The sequence below is a fragment of the Triticum aestivum genome, chromosome 2D (assembly GCF_018294505.1).
Source record: "Triticum aestivum cultivar Chinese Spring chromosome 2D, IWGSC CS RefSeq v2.1, whole genome shotgun sequence".
NCBI classification, from domain to species: Eukaryota; Viridiplantae; Streptophyta; class Magnoliopsida; order Poales; family Poaceae; genus Triticum; species Triticum aestivum.
Genome location: NC_057799.1, coordinates 100,870,772 through 100,886,797, shown reverse-complemented (window position 1 = coordinate 100,886,797; position 16,026 = coordinate 100,870,772).

The following is a 16,026-nucleotide window of genomic DNA, read 5'->3' as shown; positions in this document are numbered from 1 at the left end:
CCCGCCTCCTCCACCGCCCCGCCCCGGCCCCCCGTCGCCGGCCCCTCCCCGACCCGTCGCTGCCCCCCACAGTGAGCCCCTCCCATTTTTTTTCTGTTTTTTTGTTTTTTTTTCTGTTTAGATAAGGTTTTTTAGTTTAAGTTTTTTCAGTTTAGAATTAATTAGTTTAGGTTATTTAGTTTAATTAGTTTAGGTTTAATTAGTTTAAATAGTTTAGTTTTAATTAGTTTAGGTTTTTAGTTTAGGTTTAGGTTAAGTAGAAGGGGGAAGAAGAAGAAGAAGAAGAAGAAGAGGAGGAGGAGGAGGAGGAGGAGGAGGAGGAGGAGAAAGAAGAAGAAGAAGAAGAAAAAGAAGAAGAAGAAGAAGAAGAAGAAGAAGAAGAAGAAGAAGAAGAGGAGGAGGAGGAGGAGGAGGAGGAGGAGGAGGAGAAAGAAGAAGAAGAAGAAGAAAAAGAAGAAGAAGAAGAAGAAGAAGAAGAAGAAGAGGAGGAGGAGGAGGAGGAGGAGGAGAAAGAAGAAGAAGACGGGGGATGAGAAGAAGTAGAAGTAGTAGAAGAATGAGAAGACCCCCTGACCGCCTGACCCCCCAACCCCGACACCACACCCCGACACCCGACCCCGACTCCACCCCGACACCCGACCCCCTAACCCCCTGACCCCGACACGACCCCCCGACCCCGAAACAGCACCCCGACCCCGACACGGCACCCCGACACCGACACGGCACCCCGACCCCGACACGACACCCCGACCCCCGACACGACACCCCCGACACCCCGACCCCGACCCCGACCCCGACCCCGACACCCCGACCCCGACCCCGACGCCCCGACCCTGACACCGACACGGCACCCCGACCCCGACCCGGCACCCCGACCCGACACCCCGACCCTGAGACCCCGACCCCGACACGGCACCCCGAGACCGACACGACACCCCGACCCCCGACACCTCCCGAAAAGGTGTTCTTTGGCCTTCCAGAAGCCAATGGGGTCATATATTTGTGAATTATTAGTTAGGTCATATATCTTTCGATTTTGTTATGAAAAACATCATATATAATTGTGTTGATCGGGTAGTTTTAAATGTGCAGTTGTTTCATCGCTGCGAGGTTTGGTGTTCGACGACCTCGCCGTGCGGTTGACGAGCTCTGCCCCTTCGTTCATGGGTGAGCACAAATGACATGTCCTCCTCCCCCATTAATTATTTGATCTATTCCGATGAAACTTGATAGCTAGATATATATGTGTCTTGAATCATCAGTATGCGTAACCAATATGTGTCCCCCGTTCGAAAGCGTCATAGTTATAAATATGCATGCATTTGCATATTTATAACCTTGATTCTTTTGAATTGTCCAACGCTATCCATGGACAGCCCGAGTATGTTTAGATTGGGTTCGTTTTCCCATATGCTTTGCTCCGGATCCGACGCATAAATTTCGTCAGTGCCTCCCCTGTTGTTCTCCGGGTACACATCCTCTCTGTTTATTGCAGAGACGTGTATCAGGAGAACAGCGGGGAGGTGCTGCCGAAATTTTGCGTAGGATCCGGGGCATAGCATGGGAAAATGAACCCAATCTAAACATACTCGGGTGGGATTAGGACCTATCATTACCTATTAGAGTGTAGGTTGCATGGACGTAATAAAATTGACAAAGTAGATCAACTGATGAATACATACATGGTGAATTATATATTTGTTGTGTGTCTAGTAGCTCTGAAAGTCAAGATGAGTGATCGTGCGTGGATTTACACTGGTCACACTGGTCAGAACAAATGGAGCACTGAATGGTTCACAAAAACCAAGGGGTTTGTGCGAGCCGCATTTGCAAATGGCCAGAGGAAAACCCGGTGCCCCTGGTGCCCCTGTTTACGGTGCGCCTACTCCAGAACTTACGGCACGAGGCTCGGGTGCAGGCTGTTCGAGACTACTACGCCTTGCGTGGTATCAAGAAGACCAAGCCGGCGTGCCGCGATAAGTTCCTGAGTAAGGAGCAGTACATGAAGGTAATTCTTAAGGCCTTCTACTTAAGTTCCTTCATTTAGTAATTCTTAGCCGTAGCGCTCAAGTTTCTATTTGCTAACTTAGGCGCCTCCGAGATGGTGTGCGGATCGGATGGATTGTTGGGAGGTGTTGGTCGATGAGTGGTGCTCACAAGAATGGCTAGCCCTCCACAACCAGGCCAAGGACAAACGTGCCCAAATGGAAGGTGTGCCACACCATCAAGGCAGCTCCAACTTATATCAGTTCGGGCGCAACTGGGTATGTGGTTTGCTTCATGATTCATGCAATTCATTCATCATGCTAGCTTGAGCCCTTTAATTACTAATTTTCATTGTTTCTCTCTTTCAGGCACGCTACAATAAGGCGGATAAGGTGCCAGAGGTGTACGACCTGTATGCCATGGCCCACACTGGCTCTTTCAAGAAAGTCAAGGCTTTCTCTCAGTCTGACCTCGATGATGCAAACAACTTCACCAACATCTCCTCCCACAACAAGCTCGTGAGATATAGAGATGAGGGGAAGGCGAGGAAAGGGGAGGACTTTAACCCGAGCCAGGGTCCCATTGATCCAGAGCTGGTGATGTTATCTGGTGGCGGGAGGTCCCATGGCTCCATAGCCATTGGAGATGGACTTATCCGTTGTCCTAGCACTCTCCCGGAGATCAAGGCGCGCCAGTCGAGCTCCGCTCCTGAGATAAGGCCTCGTGAACGGCCAGTGCAACTCGCCATCAAGGTTAGTGATACGTACTCAGTTATCTATCTCCATTACATTGTGTGCGCTTCCATCAATGATTACAAATGGTCATGTGAGTGGTGTTGCAGGCTGCTATACAGACTGAGAGAGATAGAACGGAGAAACTTCTGGCGGAGGCGGCGGAGAGGCAGCGGGAGATGGAGGAGAGGACGAGAAAGATGATGGAGGAGGAGAGGGCACGGAATGACATGCAGGCAAGGGCCATGTACGAGCTCCTTGTGGTAAGTTTCTTCTGCAGATTACTTGCTAGTCTTAACATTTGAGTCTCATTACTAACTAGTATGACTCTGTTCTGAAAACCAAATGTGCAGTCTGTGTGCGAGAAGTCCGGTCAGCCCGCTCCGCCGATGCCAGTGATTGCTCCTGGGAGCACGGTGAGTTTAGTTTGAATGGACATTACTTGGTAGTCTTAACATTTGAGTGTCGTAATGCTAACGAGACATTGGATCTTTGGTGTAGCTTAACTCCAGAAACGCATCGCACGATCCTTCTCCAGGTAGCGGCACTAGCCACCCCACTCCTACACCTCCCTGATCACGGTAAGTTTCTCTAGTGTTTTGCTTAACAAATGCATAAAGACCTAGACTTAGCTTTATTTCCTCCAATATGCTTACCATAATGACCTAGAGTTAGCTTATTTTCCTCCAAAATGACCCATTTTACCTAGGTTAGCTTATAAATGATGCAGTTCATCCAAGTTAGCTCAAAAATGACCCATTTTAGCTAGATTAGCTCCTAAATGATCCATTTTACCTACGTTAGCTTTAAAATGGCCCATTTCACCTAATTTAACTCCAAAATGACCCATCTTACCTAGGTGATCTCATAAACGATCCATTTCAACTAATTTAGCTCATAAACGATCCATTTGACCTAAGTGAGCTAAAAAACGATCCATTTCACCTAAATTAGCTCTTAAATGATCCATTTCACCTAAGTTAGCTCAAAAAGATCCATTTCAACTAAATTAGCTCAAAAATGATCCATTTCAACAAAGTTAGCTAAAAACGATCCATTTCAACCAAGTTAGCTAAAAAACGATCCATTTGACCTAAGTGAGCTAAAAAACGATCCATTTCACCTTAGTTACCTCAAAAACGATCCATTTCACCTAAGTGAGCTAAAAAATGATCCATTTCTAACTTTCTTATTTTGCCATTTTGCAGATTTCATTATGTGCTGGATGGAGTGCTTGTTCTACTCTTCTTGTTCTTGTCTTCTCATTCTTGTCTTCTCATTCTAGTCACCTTAGCTATGGAGTGCTTCTTTATGTATGGATGGAACTTCTTTATGTATGAAATGATGGATGGAACTTGTTTATGTATGAAATGATGGATGGAACTTGTTTATGTATGAAATGATGTATGAACTTGTTTATGTGATGAATGCCGGTGAAATATATCTATATGTCATATATATTTTCTGTGCAAATTGTGGGATTTAATAAAAAACAGACAATATGCAGGCTCTTTGCCGTCTGCCACCGACGGCAAAAAGCTCTTTGTTGTCTGCCGCGGACGGCAAAGAAGCCACGTGGCAGCCAACTGTGCTTCCTGGGAGCTGACCCATTTGGTCAGTTTGCCTACAGTGGCAGACGGCAAAGACTTTGCCGTCCGTGGCAGACAGCAAAGAACCTGCCATCTAGTGACGTGTAGATGACATCATAAGGCGGACGGCAAAGGTCTGCCGTTAGCCACTTAACGGACTGACAGCGCAATTATTGCCGTCCGCCCTCTTTGCCGTCCGCCGCAGACGGCAAAGAGCCTTTGCCGTCCGCCGCCAGGAAGCAGACGGCAAAGCAGCTGTTTACCGTAGCCTTCTTTGCCGGAGCCTTTTGCCGTCCGCGGCTGACGGCAAAGGTCTTTGCCGTCCGCCTTTCGAGCCTTTGCCGTCCGCCGTGGCAGACGGCAAAGTAGCTGTTTCCTGTAGTGTCTATAGCAATATAGTAAAAGGGGACATGACTCTCTTGTGTCTTGTATGAATTGTTTTTTTACACGTTAAGTTTGTTCTGCCGAACAAGGAATCCGCACCATGTTATCCCGAAATTTTCAAGCTCGAGTATCTTTTGTCTCACCTGCTTTGAAACTCCCGCTTCTTCAACCCGCGCCGCGCCTTGTTATCCCGAAATTTGGACGCGCGCGAGAACTTCCTCCTCATCCGAAATCGCTCCCGCAGCCCAGACACGTGAAATCCCCCTTCTACCCCTCAGCCAGAAATGAAGCTCCACGTCGCGGTGTCAAAACCGGTGGGGGTACGCTGGTAACTTACCCTACATTTTGGACAAGCGCGTCCCTAAGCTTGGCTCCCCCCTCCCCCTTCGCCCCCCATTCGTACACCGAGGCCGCCAAAACCCGCGAAACCCCACGCTCCTCCGTCGGCCTCCCGACCGCCGCCCAGCCGGAGACTCTTCCCTGGCTACGTCGTCCACCGCAACAGCTCGCCGTCCCTCATCCACTGCACCGGATGAGGATCCGTTGTCGATCTTGTCGTCCCGCCGGATCAGCCGCCCCGTCCTCCACCTCCAAGGAGCTGCCCCGACGTTCGCCTCGTCTATCGCGCCACCTCAATCCCCACAGCGCCGTCTTGACCTGCCCCACCGGAACCGCAACACCCTCACCAATTCCTCCGATGAAGCCAAGGCCAACTCGGCGCCACCAAGGAGGTTATGCACTCACCGCTGCATTTTATCTTTTATTCGATCTCATGGGGCTGCCGGTGCTCGATGCCGAGCAGACATGGCGTGTCTCCATCGACGGCGCCGTCGGCGGCCACATCATCCACGACGTCTCTCCCCCATGTCGTTGCTTCCTCGGCGGCGACTTCCACAACGGCACTAGCTGCAGCTGCTCCGGCTCTCGCTCGCGCTGCGGTTCTGTTCTTGCTGTCGGTCGCGCTGCTGCACTGCTCCAGCTTTCGTTCGTGCTGGTGCTCTACTCTTGCTCTCGCTTGCGCTGCTGCTGCTGCACGACCTCTGGCAGCTACAGGAGTTGCTGCTTTAGCACTCGCTCGCGGTGCTACTGCACGACTTGCTCTCTGCTAGTGCGTTCCTTGCTCGAGCGTCTGCTGATTTAGATCACTTCTCTGCTACTACTGCTCGAACGCCCTAAACATCTATTGCAATGCTCTGTTACTAGTTCAATCAGTTTCAACAGTAAAATTTAGTTTTGACTATGAAGTTCATTTTCTTCAGTTAAGTTCAGAGTGAACAGTACTTACAGGATCTGTCGGAGCGGCCATGGCGCGGCTGATGCGTTTTACATCTAGCACTTTTTGGTGATGTATTTTACATCATCTATTGCAGATGATATTAGGGTCCCACTTCGGCTTAATGTTGTCTGTCTTGTCATGCTTCAGCCTCGTCGCCGTAACCTTAGCGGAGCTGCTCCAACGACGGAACCGTCCATCACGGCGGAGCAGTACCCTCAGCGTCGTTTCCAGAGGCCTTGGATCTTCTTCCACACCTCCGACAGTCACACCAGCATCATCACCATCGTCCACGTCCAACCCAATGATGCTGAGGCCCACAAGGCTATGCCAAAGAGGTTGTACACTCGTCACATCACTTTGTTTCTCCATTCCTCTGTTCTTCCAATTCATGTGAGCCAAACACCCAGGTTGACTGAAATCCTATGTTTCCAATGCTCTGTTTTGCACGTGCATTCCTATCCTATTCCTGTGTTTTTCCTGTCCCTGCGTTTGTAGAATCCTCCAATTCTAAGGAGCCCTTACAGATTTACTTCATTTTCAGATAGGCATCAAATAAAACTCTGTGTGTTATGTCCCGCTCCTGCCATGCCGTCATCCACCCCACCTGAGGTGCACCATCGATAGAAGCGTTCACTGCAGCAGAGATCCCCCCTGTAGACTTCCTTTCGCCGCCTCAGATCATCTTCCCCGTTGCCGGCAGCCACGCCAACTGCATTACCATCATTGACTGAGCAGATGAACCTGAGGACTACACAGTTCCGGAAGAGAGGTCGCAGTCTTTCGTGTTTGCTTACGTTATACATCGGTTATTATTACCTGCTAATTTATCGTTCAATCTTGAGTTTTGAATTGCCCATGGCTCTCATATCGAGCCAGCAACGAATAGTATCTGTCTACTATCTGGTTCATCTGGGGTCTTCTATGTGGTTCATGTTGGGTGGGCAACAAACAATAGATGATCCATTGTCTATCTTTTTAAACTGAAGCTATAATCTACCTGCTATCATTAGTTTTGGATCCATCCACTCGTTTGCGACCATCAGTCTTGATTTTTGCATGCACCCCTTAGGCCTTACGAAATCTAACTATTTTTTATGCACGTCAGATATTGTACACAATCGTACTGAACATGTAGAGAAAAAGAGAAGACCGTTGTGTGCGAATATAATGTCATGCAGACGCCGCTCCATGGTGGGCGAAGTGCCCCCCTCCTGCATTTCCAGATTGTATTCCAGAGGAAGATAACTGTTCAGATGGAGATTCAGAAGGAGCCGACCACACCTGTTTACCACCTGAGGTGTTTGCTCTAACCTGGCATGCTGATGTTGGTCATATCATGCATATGGCGCCTTGCATTGCTTACATTATACATCTTATATGTCATCAGCTTAGTTTAGATTTGCTTTGTGTGAATGCCACCTGTTTGGTTTCTATATCATACTCCCACCATTCCTAAATATTTGTCTTTTTAGAGATTTCAACAAGTGACTACATACGGAACAAAATGAGTGAATCTACACTCTAAAATATGTCTATATACATCCGTATGTGGTAGTCCATTTGAAATCTCTAAAAAGACAAATATTTAGGAATGGAGGAGTATATGGGAATTATGCAATGCCATCTTCTTTAGCCAGGCATCATATACGTGAATCATGCAATGCCATCCTGTTTAGCCAGTCATCGTATATGTGAATTGTATTGTGCCATATTTTTTTCCATAATGTATTCCATTTGTCAACAATGTTTATACATTCATCTACTCTTCCTGTGCATCAGCCATTTGAGTCGGTCATGGGAAAATCTGGAGTGAAAACAAGGTCTTCTGAGCAGTCAGTGCTACCTGTCGATGCAGATTTCTTGCTGGTTACAGATAGCTCCTCAGAGGAGGATTCAGAGAGAGATGACCAGTCGTATCCCCCCCCCGAGGTGCATGCTCTAACTTGGCTGGGTTATATTGCTCATATCATGCATATGGTGTCTTGCATTGCCATGCCATCTGCTTAGATTAGACATGCTTTGTGTGAATGCCTCCTGTTTGCTTTCTATATCAGATATGTGAATTATGCAATGCCATGTTTTTCAGCCAGTTATCATATATGTGAATTATGCACCGCCATGGAGCCAGGCATCATATATGTGAATTATCTCATGCCATCTTTTTTTTCATTACGTATTCCATTTGTCGACAATCTGTGTATATTGAACTACTCTTCATGTGTATCAGCCATTTGAGCCGGTTATGGAAAAATCTGGAGTGAAAACAAGGTCTTCAGAGCAGGCAATGGTACCTGTTGAAGCATATATCTCGATGGTTACAGGGAGCTCCTCAGAGGAGGATTCAGAGACAGATGACCAGTCCTATATCCCACCTGAGGTGTATGCTCTAAGTTGCAATGTTTATATTTCTCATATGATGCATATGGTGTCTTGCATTGCTTAGTTTAGACATCATATGCACAATATTGAATTCTATCTGCTTAGTTTAGAGATCATACATGCGAGTGCCAGCTGCTTAGTATATGAATCAATTATGTCAATTATATCATGCCATCCTGTATACTTAGACAACATGTATGTGAATTATTTCATCCCAACCTATTTTAGAAAGACATCATATAGTTTTGTCATGTCATCCTGTTTAGGTACTCATCATATGTTGAATTATGCCATTATATCCTGTTAAGTTATCCATCATATATCTGAAACTGTGTCATGCTATCCTGTTTAGTTAGGCATCATATATGTGAAATTGTGTCATGCTGTCCTGTTTGGTTAGACAACATATATGTGAATTACCACATCTGTCTATCATACAATGTCTGTACGTTCAATTTCTTTTCTTGTTTATCAGCCATTTGAATTGGAGGGGGTGATGGCAGTATCTAAGGGAGCAAAAACCCGTTCTTCACAAAAGACAGTGCTACCCGTCGATGCAGATAGAACCATGGTTGTACTGGCCCACAAACTAGCCCCACCACACATAATCGAGACTCTTCCAGATTGCACACTTACACCGTTGGGCAGAGAACCAGCTACAACCCATCTAACCGCAACCCCAGCGGATAGTAACCCACTTATAGTTGACAAAGCACCATGTCCACCACAGAGTACCCCCACACGAGCAGTTTGTAAAGCTACTGCAGTGCCCAAAGCACGAAGACCACCACAGCTAACCCAAACTCCACGTTTAAAGCAGAAGAGCAACTGTTCTCAGGTCAGATTCCGTAGCTATGGTCCATACTCCTTTGCTGTTGCATCACTGTATTTACTCATACCAACTACTTTCGAATTTGAAGGATCCAATTGAAACTCCAATGGCGCAACAGGTATGTTTTAAACCTATTTCTTTAACTGGATTGCTGTTCTAACTTCTTGCTCTATGTTGATTTCAGTTTAAGTTGTATAAACAGTTATGTTCTCATGTGATGCACATTACAAGTGCTGCCAATGTTGTGTAGTTTCTCACACTTATATTCTGTCTATGCTGCTGTGTCTTAAAAATATATGAGTTGAACTGTGTCTCTATCTTGATTAGGGAACATAAACTAGAATGATATGGACAATACAGTGACCATAGTACATAGATATATGTTTGTTTCATGCTGTTATCCTGTCCACCTTACTACTGAACCGGTTTACCAAAATGAGTTTCGTATACTACAAGCTAAACCTGTGATGTGTCTGCTTGTTTCTCTTGTAGTATGCAAACAGAATATTGGAGAAGAGCACCCCACTATGCAATGGTAGAGAAAGTAATGCAGATAAGGTTCAAGATAGTGAGACAACCCTGTTGGTCTCCAAGAAAGGTGATAAAAACGATCTTGTAGACAGTGAGAAAACCCCACAGTCCTGCATTGATGTAGTGTTCGAGTTACTGGCCAGTACCGCTGGCACAAGCTCTTCGAACTCGCTGCCTGAATCACTTCGGCTTCTTCAGTCTCAGCTACAAGCTGAAAGGCATCAGTCAGCTGTGCTGCGGCAAGAAGCCGAAGGACTGAGGAAGTCCCTGCAGAATTCAGATGCGTACTTTCTTATGCAACAGCAAGCGCTGGAGGATTTAAGCACCAAACAAGAGAAAGGTAATAAGCTTGCTAAGCATCTTGCCAGCATTATGGGTACCCAGGATATTGTTTCTTGAACTCTTCTGAAGTGGTTCATTTCTGACTTGGTTTCATTGACTTGTTTTGCTGCGGCGTTTATATGCTGCTTTGTTCCCTATATTTGCACTGGTGGCGAACTTTGATGCCCAGTGGATGTAATATGTGTAATAGCCGTGATAGCCTAGCATAAGTTGTTTGCTTATTTATTTCCTTGTTGTCTTGTTTATTTGTTTGCTTGTAGTCAGTGCAGTTCTTTTTCCGCGGTTTGCTAGTGGCTGCAATAACCTATTTTTTAAAACTAGGCCACAATAACCATGGGCTAATATTTACTGTAGTGACACTGGGCCTCCTACGGGCCGTAGAAACAGTGGGCCTTCTACGGGCCGTAGAAACAGTAGGCCTTCTACGGGCCGTAGAAACAATGGGCCTTCTACGGGCCGTAGAAACAATGGGCCTTCTACGGGCCGTATCATCAATGGGCCTTATACGGGCCGTATGATCGATTGGCCAAACATGGGCCAATAACAGGCCGCATTATGGCCGTAAACGGGCTAGAGTTGGAATCGTCCGTTCATGGGCCGACCATAACGGGCCATCGTTAATAGGCCGTATTTGATGACGCTATGAAAACGGCCCAACGTATTAACGGACCACAAACGGGCCGACTGTAACCACGGGCTGAATTTGGCCCACAAGCAGAAAATGACAGTAACGGGCCGTAAGTAAACGAATGCTGGAAATGAGCCCAAGAATAAATGGGCTCTGAGAAGGCCGAAAGATAACATGGGCTGGAAACGGCCCAACGGAATAACGGGCCGTTAATGGGTATAAAGTGATACACTGTTCATTACGGGCCAGTTTCACCACGGGCCGTTAATGGGTGTAAAGTGATACACTGTTCATTACGGGCCAGTTTCACCACGGGCCGTTAATAGGCCAAGAGTTACATAGGGCCTCATATGGGCCGAAAGACGTCATGGGCCATACATGGGCCAGAAGTGAAAACGGGCTGGAATCATATTGGATGGCCCAGATGACGCTACTGGGCCTAATTCGGATAGGGCGTAACGGGCCTTGGGTTAGCGGGCTGTAAATGGGCTATATGCGAACAGGCCGTTAACAGGCTTTCCATGGGCCGGCCCGCCACCTTTTGACCAAGTCAAACGGGCCGGCCTTTTCACAGGAATGGGCCTCTGTTGGGCCGTGCCACGTGTCGACGTATCATAGGCGCCTTCTGTCCAATGAGTGGATGACATCTGTCCCAACGATGAGCGGACACGTGTTTCCTCCAGCCAATGATGATTTTACACGTGGAAAATCCCCATTGGTCGGGGCTGTTAACGGGTTATCGGATCAGAAACCCGACCCGATAGCTTAACGGCGTTCCGTTACGGTGGATGCCATGTGTCGGTCACCCTTGACGAAAGCACTTCTGTGACGCGGGATTTATCGTCATGGAAGTGCACACTTCCGTGATGATAATTTTGGTAATGTCATGGAACACTTCTACGACAGCACAGGTATGACTATCTTGATTCTATCATAAAATCGTCATGGATGTACATGCATGACAAAAAACGCGACCTACTGTGACAAACACGTATCATCACGGAAGTGTATTTTTTTTGTAGTGCACTCCACGGCATTCCGAAGGAGATCAGTTCAGATCGCAGCAGTATATTCACTTCAAAGTTCTGGGATAGTTTCCAAGAGGCAATGGGAACTCATATTACCTGGAGCACTACTTATCATCCCCAAATCCAAGGCCAAGTCGACCGAGTCAATCAAATTCTTGAAGACATGCTTCGGGCTTGTGTTATTTCTTTCGGCAAGAAGTGGGAAGAATCGCTCCCTTATGCGGAGTTCTCTTATAACAACAGCTATCAAGCCAGCTTGAAGATGGCACCCTTTGAAGTGCTCTATGGACGTAAGTGCCGAACCCCTCTGAATTGGTCAGAAACTGGGGAACGGACGCTCATTGGTCCAGACATTATTCAACAAGCAGAATAGCAGGTTCGCATTGTCCGGGATAATCTCAAGGCGGCCCAGTCCCGCCAGAAGAGCAATTATGATCGTAAACACTGGGGTTCAACTTATCAACCTGGTGAACAAGCTTATTTGCGTGTCACTCCTTTGAGAGGCACTCATCGGTTCGGAGTCAAGGGCAAGCTAGCTCCGCGCTACATTGGTCCTTTCCGCATTCTCTCCCGTCGTGGACTGGTGGCTTATCAACTGGACTTGCCACCTCCGTTCACTCATGTCCATGACGTCTTCCATGTGTCGCAACTTCGTCGTTGCTTCAAGGATCCGGAACGTGAAGTGGATCCGAAATTGATTGAAGTTCAAGATGATCTCACATACAAGGAGCATCCGATCTGCATTCTTGAAGAAGCTGAACGTTGAACACGCCAGAAGGTTACCAAGTTCCTCAAGGTGCAATGGTCGAGTCATACTAAAGAGGAAGCCACTTGGGAACGCGAAGATAACCTCCGGGCTGAATACCCCGACCTGTTCCCTTCTACCTCTTAATTCTCGGGACGAGAATTTCTTTTAGAGGAGGAGAGTTGTAACACCTCGGTGTAATGATGTTACAGTAATCCCTGGGATCAAGCTAATCTTTTTTTTATAACAGTGCTTGGTCACTTTGATCAATATTCCATTTCAAATTCAATTTGAATTTAGGTGTGAAATTAAAAAATGCTCAGACATGAAAACTAAAATGTTCATCATGTGGACCATATTCTTCTGGTATTATTGGTGGTGAACCAACATTTTTGCAAAATGTCTAAGTGGCCTAAAATAGCTAAAACAGAAAAGCTTTAAAAAAAGAAAAAGGAAAAGCAAGGAGAAAAAGAAGGAGAAGCCCCCTACCTCCATGGGCCTTAGCCCATTGCGCTGACCGGCCCACCTTACCCCCCCAGGTCGCCTTCCTGTTTGACCGACCCCGTCGCTACAGGGGTGCGGTCATCCCGGACCGCCTCGCCGTCATCGAAGAGGGTGGGGATAAGAGCGCCCCCTTGATGCCTCGAATCCTCCCCCTCACCTACCGCCACTCCCACTTCCCCTCGCCCACTCCGCCTGCTCCTCCTCTCCTTTCTCCCTTCAGATCCATCACCACCGAGCTCCGTCGCCGCCGAGCACTGCACTCCACCGCGGCCACCGGTGCCCATTCCTACCTCCGAGGTGTCTAGGAGGTCCGCGGTGGACTCCTTCTTCCTCCTCGTCACCGGGTCGAGCCCGAGGAGTGCCACCGTCGTCGCTCGCGTCTTCTTCCCCAACTGCGGCCACCGCTAAGCCGCCGTTCGATCCGCCCCGAGTCTGCCGCAAGGTGAGCCCCTATTCCTCTCCCATCTCTCTGTTCCCTCTCGCGCACCCTCTAGCTCCCCCTACCGCTACGGCCGAACCCACAGCCGCGCGAGCTCGTTGCCGGCATGGCCGTGGTGACCTTTTGGTCCCGTGCATGCCCCCGTTGCATTTGCTGCATGGTGTAGACGCCATAGGCGCCTCACGCTGCTCATTTAGCGCACCGTAACTCCGAACCCGATGATGACCGAACTCCGGCGTCCGCCTCGCTGCTCGCCTCCATCATTTTAGTCCATCTCCGGTCGTGCTAGTGCCACCGCCGGCTGCGCCGTCTCGTGCGCGTTCGAACGCAGCCATCCGCGTCCAAAGTGATGGCCTATGGCCATTTTCCGGTGGATCCCGAGCCGCGCCGCCGCAGGAAATGGCCGCCGGTGTTGCTCCAGCCGCCACACTGACCTGGCGCCGGTGGGTCCCGCCCAGTGCCGCTGACAGTGTGCCCCGGCGCCTTTGTTTGATCGCGTTGACCATGGTCAACGCGGGGTACTATTCCCCAGCCACTGACTAATGGGGCCCACACCCCTAATTAGGTTAGTCAAACGTTTTTAAAAATAAACTTAATTAGTTAAACCTAATCAATCACTGACGTGTGGGGCCCAGCTTCTAATTAGCCTCAGTTTAGTTAAATTTAAACTGCTGTAGTCCACTGTCTATGACAGGTGGGACCCACTGGTCAGTTTGACCTGGTCAGCCATCCTGTTGACTGCTGATGTCACAGTGATGTCATGCTGACATCGTAATTCTTTTCTGATAATTTATTTAATTCCAGGAAATGTTTAAACCTTTAGAAATTCGTAGAAAATAAACCATAGCTCGGATGGAAAAACTTTATACATGAAAGTTGCTCAGAAAAATCCAACGTATCCGAATACGTGGTCCGTTCATCTATCGCATCCCCTAGTATGCTGAACTTGGAAATTTTCCCCTCTTTTCCTTTGTCCGGAATCCACCTAACGTCGGGAATTCATCCTTGAATGTTTATCCCCTTCGTCTGCAACGTGTAGAACTACATTAGGTGGACCCTAGTTCTGCTTATCGTCATGTCATCTTAGCATTACATCTGTATGCTTATACTGTTTCTTCCCCCTCTTCTCTCTGGTAGACCCCGAGGCCGATGATGCCCCGGTGATCGACTACGTCGACGATGACCCCTCCTTGCCAGAGCAACCAGGCAAGCCCCCCCTTTGATCATCCCGATATCGCCCATTCCATTCTCTCATGCTTGCATTAGATTTTGCTACTATTATTGGTTGCTCCTATTCTGATGCATAGCCTGCTTTTGTAACCTGCTCATTGTACCCTACCTGCTTATCCTAAACTGCTTAGTATAGGTTGGTTAGTGATCCATCAGTGACCCCCACCTCGTCCTTGTTGCCCCTGCTTCATCATGGAAGACCCGATCAACGGGATCGAAGACCAGGCCCCGACACCGCACATCACTTTCCCCTTTTGTTGCTCGACTATGTAGAGTTACTATCGAGTGTCGAGGGTGAGACCTCTACAGCACTTCTGATGTTAACCCTGTTGTGTAGCTATTCGGTCGTGGTCATCGAGGGTGATTCCTCCTTAACCACTTCCGATACGAATCTGTCGTGCAACCCCTCAAGTGTGAACCTCAGGGGTGGTTCCTCTTACGTTCACCTTGATGATTACATCGAGTGGAATTCACCGGGGGTGATTCCTCGGGTTTTCCCCTTGATGTTTGGACACACGGATAGTTGGACTTTACAACTGTTACTTGGAAAGGCGGGTCGACCCTGAGGGGTACCCGCGAGTGATGTGGAGACGGGTTGACCTGGAGGGTGCCCGCGAGATAATTACGAGGCGTGGCCGGGCATTCCTAGCCCTTGCCGCAAGTCCTTGAGACGGGGCAATGGGGTCACATCTTTCATGAGTCTCTGCTTGTTACCGCGTGCTCCTAATCCACTATGATTTGGATATTTGATCCGAGGGGCCTCTGGCCTGATAGCACTAACCATCACATGGACATAGTATGGGCGTTCTGCGTCGTATACGTCAGCCGAAGCTTAATAGATGTCAGCGACTGAGCGGCGCACGCCGGTTTGGACTGGTAAGCACCTGCCTTTTTTAGGAGGTAGCTAGGTCTGCTCACCGGCCGCCCTCGCAATGTGCAGGAGTTCCCGGGGCGATGGCCCAAGACCCCTGGGGGCATAGGTTTAGACCGGCGTGCTGACCTCTCTATTAAGCCTAGGTCGGGTTGCGGTGTATTGTTTGGCCGAGGCCGGGCATGACCCAGGAAAGTGTGTCCGGCCGGAGTTAATCGAGTGTGGTGGGTAAGTTGGTGCACCCCTGCAGGGAAGAAAACATCTATCGATAGCCTGTCCTACGGTAACGGACACTTGGAGTTGTATCCCGATCGATACAACTAGAACTGGATACTTGAGATGAGACATGGATATGAGAAATGGATAGTATGACTCTGGGATTGCTTTCTCGCAGGGAGTCGAGAAAGGATCTCTGGTCGAGGTTGATAACACTTCTACTACTTTACTTTATGCTACTCTCCTCCCTCCTGTTCCTGCAAGATGGTGGTTTCTAGAAGATGACAGTCTTCAATAGGACTAGGCTCTCCCCTC